Source organism: Bubalus kerabau, chromosome 3 (genome assembly GCF_029407905.1).
Source record: "Bubalus kerabau isolate K-KA32 ecotype Philippines breed swamp buffalo chromosome 3, PCC_UOA_SB_1v2, whole genome shotgun sequence".
Taxonomy (NCBI): Eukaryota; Metazoa; Chordata; class Mammalia; order Artiodactyla; family Bovidae; genus Bubalus; species Bubalus kerabau.
The window spans coordinates 146,771,938-146,780,862 of NC_073626.1; the positions used below are offsets into that span (position 1 = coordinate 146,771,938).

Here is an 8,925-nt window from a genome sequence, read left to right on the forward strand (position 1 = left end):
TCCTCCAGTAGCTCTTTGGAGCAGTCTCTCAGAGCTATCTGAGGTGCTGTCTTCTTGGCTGCAGTCCTTATTTTGCCCCAAATAAAACTTAACTTGCAACTCTCAAGTTGTGCATCTTTTTAGTCAACATTTATGTCATTCATAAGTTGTTCATAGGTCTGAAACAGTTTATATAGTCTATCTGACATGAGTCTAGCACTTGACTTTAATCTTTTAAATATGTAAAATGTATAATAATAATACACACACACATTGCTATATATGATAGCAATGCTTAGGAAAAGTAACAATGCAAAAGTTAAGTGGAGTATAAAAAATAGTCCCTTTCAGTTCAGTGTTCTTATTCAAGTGATGATACCAATAGATGTTTTACATAAAAGTTTGGTTTTTCTGCACAACAAAACTGACATCAAGAGAACAGGTAAAACATTTTGAACATCCTCAGTAATTTTTAAATTATTTAGAAAAGGTCTATCTGCTTCAATGGTAATAACTGGCTTTCTTATCAAGTGAAAGTCATGTTTTAAGAGATCAAGCCACAAGACAGTCTTTGAGGCCTTGGTGCCTCAAGCAAACTTGATGGATTGGCCAACTCTAGAATGGGTAAAATATCAAAAGGGTAAGTCCACAGTCCACACCATTGCACATCCTAAAGATGCCTTATTCATAGTGAAACACTCCACTCTTTTCTACCCTACTGTTGGCTCTAAGAGTTTTACTGGCCACCCTTGCCTTCTGTCTTCCAATAGATTTGACCAATGAAATGCATCTGTGGGAGATTATTCCTCCAGCCTCCTTCCTATTACATCTCTGTGTAGGCTACTGTTCATATTCGATGTTCCTTTTCATATTGCTCTGCATAGGGTTGGTACCATCTCCCCATTTCACTAACTCTGAATTGCTGCACCTTCCACTGTTGGTTTGCCTAAAGCTGCCCATGCCTGCAAGTTTTTCTTCTGTTTAAGTCTCATCACTTAACCAGTTCAAGTGGGCTATCTGATTCTTCTTAGAACCCTGACTGATACAAATGTTAAAACTAAAAATACCAAAATTCAGTGGTTTCAGGTGAGATCATCTGTAATAAAATGAGAAGTAATTTTGAAAAGTTAGTCAGCTATCAAGATGTATACTGATTAGCTAGGAAACAATATACGTAGATTTTTCTAATATTGAATTTTTATTTTACTCCAGAAAAGGAGAGACAGAATATCAAGACTAGGGGAGAATCTTAGAAGAGGAGAATGGATTCATTGTTAAACTTAACTATAAGCTAAACAGTGGCTCAAAAATTTGGTTAGGTAAGCACAATTTTTTTTTTTTTTTTTTTTGAGAGGGTCTTAGAATCATTACCTTCAAAGCAAAACTGTGTAAGCTCTCAGAGTTTGAGAATTAAAAAAAAAAATGATTCTGTGGATTACCACTCTTAATTCTCAAATTTGATGACAAGTATAGATTAAGAGGATGAGATGGTTGGATGGCATCACTGATTCAATGGACATGAGTTTGAGTAAACTCGGAGTTGATGATGGACAGGGAGGCCTGGCATGCTGTAGTCCATGGGGTCACAAAGAGTAGGACACAACTGAGCAACTGAACTGAGGTGATAGATTAAGAAATGAAATAAACAATGCCCTCATCAGTCATCTTTCATTACTTAAAATATCCTTTGAGTATTTCCCTAAGGCACACATGAAATTGATGAGGATCCAAAACACTTATCAGCCATTCCATTGTCAGGAGTGACACAACCTCACAGAAGAGTTACTGAAATTTTCACAAAACGAACTATGAAAATTTGTACTAATTCCCCTCTTGGCCAAATTCTGCTGATCTTAGTCTTCTTTCCATAAAGTGTAACCCCTAGGAGAGGAAAGGTGTTATATTTCTTGTTTACCATTGTATCTTGATCTGTCCAGGTGTTAGAATATCATTGACTAGGTGACTTATAAACAACAGAAATTTATTTCATTTTTCATGATTCTGAAAGCTGGGAAGTACAAGACCAAGGTGCCAGTAGATTCAGTGTCTAGTGAGAATCCACTTCCTGGTTTATAGATTATCATTTCTTGTGTTCTCACATGGTAGGAGGGATGGGAAGATCTTAGGGATTTATTTTATAAGCTGTCCACCCTCCCCTCCTAAATCACCCCTAAATTCAGTCCAGTTGTGAACCATCCTTACTGAATTATTATCACTGTGGTGTTGGAGCAGACTCTTGAGAGTCCCTTGGACTGCAAGGAGATCCAACCAGTCCATTCTAAAGGAGATCAGTCCTGGGTGTTCTTTGGAAGGACTGATGCTAAAGCTGAAACTCCAATACTTTGGCCACCTCATGCGAAGAGTTGACTCATTGGAAAAGACTCTGATGCTGGGAGGGATTGAGGGCAGGAGGAGAAGGGGACAACAGAGGATGAGATGGCTGGATGGCATCACTGACTCGATGGACGTGAGTCTTAGCGAACTCCAGGAGTTGGTGATGGACAGGGAGGCCTGGCGTGCTGCAGTTCATGGGGTCGAAAAGAGTTGGACACGGCTGAGCGACTGAACTGAACTGAAGTGAAGGTTGAGATGGTTGGATGGTGTGACTGATTCAATGGACATGAGTTTGAGCAAGTTCCAGGAGATGGTGAAGGACAGGGAAGCCTGGTGTGCTGCAGTCCATGGGGTCCCAAAGAGTTGGACATGACTGAGCGACTGAACAAGTCTCTTTTGCTCCATCTTCTGCTAGTCTGCCTTCTTGATTTTTTACAATACATACTCTCTTTACTTTATCCATTCACTTTAATCTTTAAATTGGTATATCAGTCATTACCAGAGTCCTCATTTACATGCAAACCATGTGTCTCTAAATTCTTAACAGAGCTCTTTTATTACATTGTGTTTTAGGTTGTGTTATTTGGAGAACACAGTGTTAGATGGAGATCCACATGTAGAAATTTATTGGAGAGTATGCTCAAAATAAATTCTTGTGTGGAAATAGGAGGAAATAGGATTGTGTAGTGAAGGAAATACGATTGTGCAGAGAAACGAATTGCATAGGGATGCATTTTCAACAAAGGTCTGCTGTAAGTGGAATGACCATTCAGAGTTGACTAGTTTTAATGCAGAGTATCTGGACCTTCACACGCTACTCTCACCCCGTCTCCCTATCATAGGTCACTCAATGAATGTGGGCATGTGGGCTACACCACTATGAGACATGATTTCAGGCAGGGAGGCTATACTCCGCTGAAGAGAAGTTCTTGGACAGAAATTTAGCTGAGAGTCTCAGCTGTCAACAGTTCTAGCACCAGGAGAGTAAGTGCTCAGAGTCCTAAAGGGAGATTTGTGGGATGCATCACAGCCTACACTATTACTATAGGAAGGTTCAATGCTCTTCCAACAAATTCCTCCTAACATAGTGCTTTTCATGAACGCAGTTTGGTTGTCTCTGGGTCTGTTGGCCATATTTACAACAGTCAGATGCAGTTACTTATTTGAGACTTTAGAGGGAAACATTCATCTCTATATTCTGGAATGCAGAAAAGTCACGCACTTTGACTCTGTTCTTAGGTTGGCCTTTCCCACCCAGAGTATCCTTACAAACACCTGCAAACTAGTGTTCATTTTTTTTTTCTTCAAGAAAATTTACTGAAGTATCCATGGACTGCCATGTTACTCCCATTTATAAAGCAGTTCACTGCGAGTATGCCCTGGGTTCATTCTGGCAATCATATAATTTCAGATCTTTGCATCCATGACTCAGTGTTCATTAACTTATTGTTTATAAACTTGTTTCTTCTTTAATTTATTAATATTTGTGTTCTTTGCTACAGATAGTTTTTTGGTTTGGATTAAAGACTGGCCTTATTCAGAATAATATAATGAAAAATAATTTGGACAGTAACAACCATTGTGACAATGCCTGTAGGTGGGTAGAGGTCAATGAAAAGCTGAGGCAGCTCCAAAAGCGCCTTGTTGTTTTCATGGACCACTGGGACCTCAAGAATTGAATTGGGCTTATAAGCAGCGAATTCTCCTTATTCTCCAGCCTACTGACTAGAAAGGAAACAGTTTCATTAGTTTTGCAAATCACCAATTACTTTACCCCTGGTATCCTTACCAACTTACAATTACTTTACCAGGTATAGCTCTTACTATCAGGTTATGTCATGGGCCATCATTTAGTCTATGGATGGTTGTCCTTGAATTAGAGGCCACTCTTGGTGTAATCAGTAGCTATACTAGTCCTTCAAAGAACTTATATGGGAGATACAATAAGGGAACTTAAAGATGGAGAAGCTCTATATAGTCAGCAAAAACAAGACCAGGAGCTGACTGTGGCTCATATCATGAACTCCTTATTGCCAAATTCAGACTTAAATTGAAGAAAACGGGGAAAACCACTAGACCATTCAGGTATGACCTAAATCAAATCCCTTATGATTATATAGTGGAAGTGAGAAATAGATTTAAGGGCCCAGATCTGACAGACAGAGTGCCTGATGAACAATGGACGGAGGTTCATGACATTGTACAGGAGACAGGGATCAAGATCATCCAAAGAAAAAGAAATGCAAAAAGGCAAAATGGCTGTCTGAGGAGGTCTTACAAATAGCTGAGAAAAGAAGAGAAGCCAAAAGCAAAGGAGAAAAGGAAAGTTATACCCATTTGAATGCAGAGTTCCAAAGAATAGCAAGGAGAGATAAGAAAGCCTTCCTCAGAGATCAATGCAAAGAAATAGAGGAAAACAATAGAATGGGAAAGACTAGAGATCTCTTCAAGAAAATTAGAGATACCAAGGGAACATTTCATGCAAAGATGGGCTCAATAAAGGACAGTAATAGTATAGACCTAACAGAAGCAGAAGATATTAAGAAGAGGTGGCAAGAATACACAGAGCTATCCAAAAAAGATCTTCATGACCCAGATAATAACGATGGTCTGATCATTCACCTAGAGCCAGACACCCTGGAATGTGAAGTCAAGTGGGCCTTAGAAAGCATCACTATGAACAAAGCTAGTGGAGGTGATGGAATTCCAGTTGAGCTATTCCAAATCCTGAAAGATGATGCTGTGAAAGTGCTGCTGCCAACAAGTTTGGAAAACGCAGCAGTGGCCACAGGACTGGAAAAGGTTAGTTTTCATTCCAATCCCAAAGAAAAGCAATGCCAAAGAATGCTCAAACTACTGCACGATTGCACTCATCTCACACACTAGCAAAGTAATGCTCAAAATTCTCCAAGCCAGGCTTCAGCAATACGTGAACTGTGAACTTCCAGATGTTCAAGCTGGTTTTAGAAAAGGCAGAGGAGCCAGAGATCAAATTGCCAACATCCGCTCGATTATCGAAAAAGCAAGAGAGTTCCAGAAAAACATCTATTTCTGCTTTATTGACCATGCCAAAGCCTTTGACTGCATGGATCACAATAAACTGTGGAAAATTCGGAAAGAGATGGGAATACCAGACCACCTGACCTGCTTCTTGAGAAACCTATATGCAGGTCAGGAAGCAACAGTTAGAACTGGACATGGAACAACAGACTGGTTCCAAACAGGAAAAGGAGTACATCAAGGCTATATATTGTCACCCTGCTTATTTAATTTATATGCAGAGTACAACATGAGAAATGCTGGGCTGGAAGAAGCACAAGCTGGAATCAAGATTGCTGGGAGAAATATCAATAACCTCAGATATGCAGATAACACCACCCTTATGGCAGAAAGTGAAGAGGAACTAAAAAGCCTCTTGATGAAAGTGAAAGAGGAGAGTAAAAAAGTTGGCTTAAAGCTCAACATTCAGAAAACTAAGATCATGGCATCCAGTCCCTTCACTTCATGGCAAATAGATGGGGAAACAGTGGAAACAGTTTCAGTGGAAACAGGCTGACTTTATTTTTGGGGGCTCCAAAATCACTGCAGATGGTGATTGCAGCCATGAAATTAAAATATGCTTACTCCGTGGAAGGACAGTTATGACCAACCTAGATAGCATATTGAAAAGCAGAGACATTACTTTGCCAACAAAGGTCTGTCTAGTCAAAACTTCGATTTTTCCAGTAGCCATGTATGGATGTGAGAGTTGGACTATAAAGAAAGCTGAGTGCCAAAAAATTGATGCTTTTGAACTGTGGTGTTGGAGAAAACTCTTGAGAGTCCCTTGGACTGCAAGGAGATCCAACCAGTCCATCCTAAGGGAGATCAGTCCTGGGTGTTCATTGGAAGGACTGATGTTGAAGCTGAAACTCCAGTACTTTGGCCACTTGATGTGAAGAGCTGACTCATTTGAAAAGACCCTGAATGCTGGGAAAGATTGAGGGCAGGAGGAGAAGGGGACGACAGAAGATGAGATCGTTGGATGGCATCACCGACTCAATGGATGTGGGTTTGGGTGAACTCCGGGAGTTAGTGATGGACAGTGAGGCCCGGTGTGCTGAGGTTTATGGGGTCGCAAAGAATCAGACATGACTGAGCGAATGAACTGAACTGAACTGAACAGCTAGAAAAAGCTCATTAAGTTTGGTAAAGATCATGACCAGCATATGCTGCTCATCATTTATACCTCATCATTTGGGGGTATCAAGTGCCAAAATTTTATTATGCACTTGGCAAATTGATGGAGCTTCCCAGGTGCTGGTAGTGGTAACGATCCCTCGTGCCAATGTAGGAGACAGAAGAGACGTGCTTCGATCCCTGGGTTGGGAAGATCCCTTGGAGTAGGAAATGGTAACCCACTCCAGTATTCTTGCCTGGAGAATTTCATGGACAGAGGAGTCTTTGGTTACAGTCCATGGAATCACAAGGAGTCAGACATGACTGACCAACTGACACTTAACTTTACTTGGCAAATTGATAGCTCTTTTCATTTGCTGTGAAATTTATTCCTTTTGTGTCTTGTGAGGTACATTGAAGTCCATGTATAACTTATTTGTATTCTTTATTATATTTATATTCCAGTTATATAAAAAGGAGTTTGAAGATAATTGCAAAAAGTTGTAACTAATGTGTCCTAACAAGAGTACTAACATGTCCTAACAAGAGTGCACATTCTTAAAGGAAAAAAAAAAAAATTAAATCAAATTTTCCTGATAGTATTAAAGGAAAAATCACTTATTATTCATGTAAACACATGGTAAAGTATTAATGGATTTCTCGAATAATTTTATACAAAGGAATCACAAGTTTAAACCCAAATAGTCTTCAAAGCTTCCATCATGAATCCACGGATTAGTGTTTAAAAAAAGCCATGTAAAATAAATGAAATATTATCAGATAGCATTGTATAGTCAGACATCTTCAGTATTCAATATTAACAGGATTTTTGGATTTGCTGCTTATAGTCCTGTGTAATCAAAACTAAACAAAACTATTAATTTGAGTCTGATGACTGAGCAAGAGTAGTAATTTTTTTTATTTCTTAAATGATGGAAATTAATAGTTACTCAGCAATCAAGGGTAAGCCTATACATTTCACTGTTAAAATGTAAAAGCACTTTCTCTTGAAAAAATCATGATTTTAACCTAGTTTAGGGGAAATGCTGTTTCATAAATATACCAAATTGAATTGAAATTATTATTAGCATGTTTCTTAAATCAAAAATATTTGTGAGACTTAAAACCTCTATTTATGAATTACTATAGAATCCTGCCAGGAAAGACCTTCTGGGCCAGTCATTATGTTTGCTCCCAAATATTTCCCCACCCTTCTTGCTAAAATGCTTCCAGCTTGTTCAGCAAGTGGGAGACACTAGTGGAAGCATGAAAGACAGGAGAAAGCGATCCTGGGGTATGGCTATTTCTCTGTCTTTCTCCCAAATCTGTCTCTATCTCTGTCTTCTGACCATGTTTTCATGATGCAACTCCTTATAGTTCCAGGTTGCCCAGGGACAGTCCCTTTCTCAGAGCTCCCAGCTTCTTCCAGGTAGTCCCTGCTAAGGTTTTAGCTCCTGCCAGGCTGCCCAACTTCTGGATTCTGCTAAGACTACTACCTCCTCTCTGCATCCAGCCAGTCCAAGAGAAAGAAGCTGTTTCCTGCTGTGGGGAATCTCTAAGTTGCCTTGCATTTCCTGTTTGGTTTTTCAGCCCTTCCATCAACAGTGCAATTAACTTGTATTTAATTCCCTCTGTTTGAGATAAGGTCTGTTTTTAGTTTGCCTGACTAGACTCTGAGTCATGGGGCACCCTCTGCTTCCCATGCACGGAAGAGCAGTAGGGTGGAATATTAGCAATCATATAGTCCGTTACTTTGGATAAGCACAGGTACAGGTAGGGATATTCCACACTGTGTGCATATATGATGTTTCACTTCAATATAGTTTTATGCAATTTACTCCAGCATGCTTCTTTTGGATTCTCCCCAACTTTTAGTTATGTACTACTGTAATTCTTTATACAGGAAGATGTCAGAATAACAATCAAATGCTATTTTATGAATATTACACCTTTGCTCAAGCACTAAGAAGATATTTCTTTGGTGAAACAGATCCAGACTCCCTAGTCTATATGTCATAGAAAGTGAAAGTGAAGTCGCTCAGTCGTGTCCAACTCTTTGCCACCCCATGGACTGTAGCCTACCAGGCTCCTCCCTCCATGGGATTCTCCAGGCAAGAGTACTGGAGTGGGTTGCCGTTTCCTTCTCCAGGGGATCTTCCCTGACCCAGGAATTGAACCCAGGTCTCCTGCATTCCAGGCAGATGCTTTAACCTCTGAGCCACCAGGGATGTATCTCATAGTTCTCCCTCAATTATTTCCCTCAATCATTTCCTTCTTCCATATCTTTATAACCTTATATTCTATGTTGTGCTCTAATGAAGCCTATCTGTTCCAGTCAAACTATCTTGCCTTCCATTTTTAACATTCAATTTCCTGTTCTCCACCATTATGTCTTCACTAGGGCAGCAGCACCCTTTCTTATCATATCTTTGACATTGATAATACTTTATATAC

The 8,925-nt window shown here is 39.7% G+C and overlaps 1 non-coding gene across 1 annotated transcript; it reads right to left on the minus strand.

The window, feature by feature from the left end:
- Positions 1-8,626: 8,626 nt before the first annotated feature.
- Positions 8,627-8,699, minus strand: TRNAS-GGA (transfer RNA serine (anticodon GGA)). Its single transcript has one exon. It is a non-coding gene; the product is annotated as a tRNA-Ser (tRNA).
- Between the last annotated feature and the right edge of the window lie 226 nt (positions 8,700-8,925).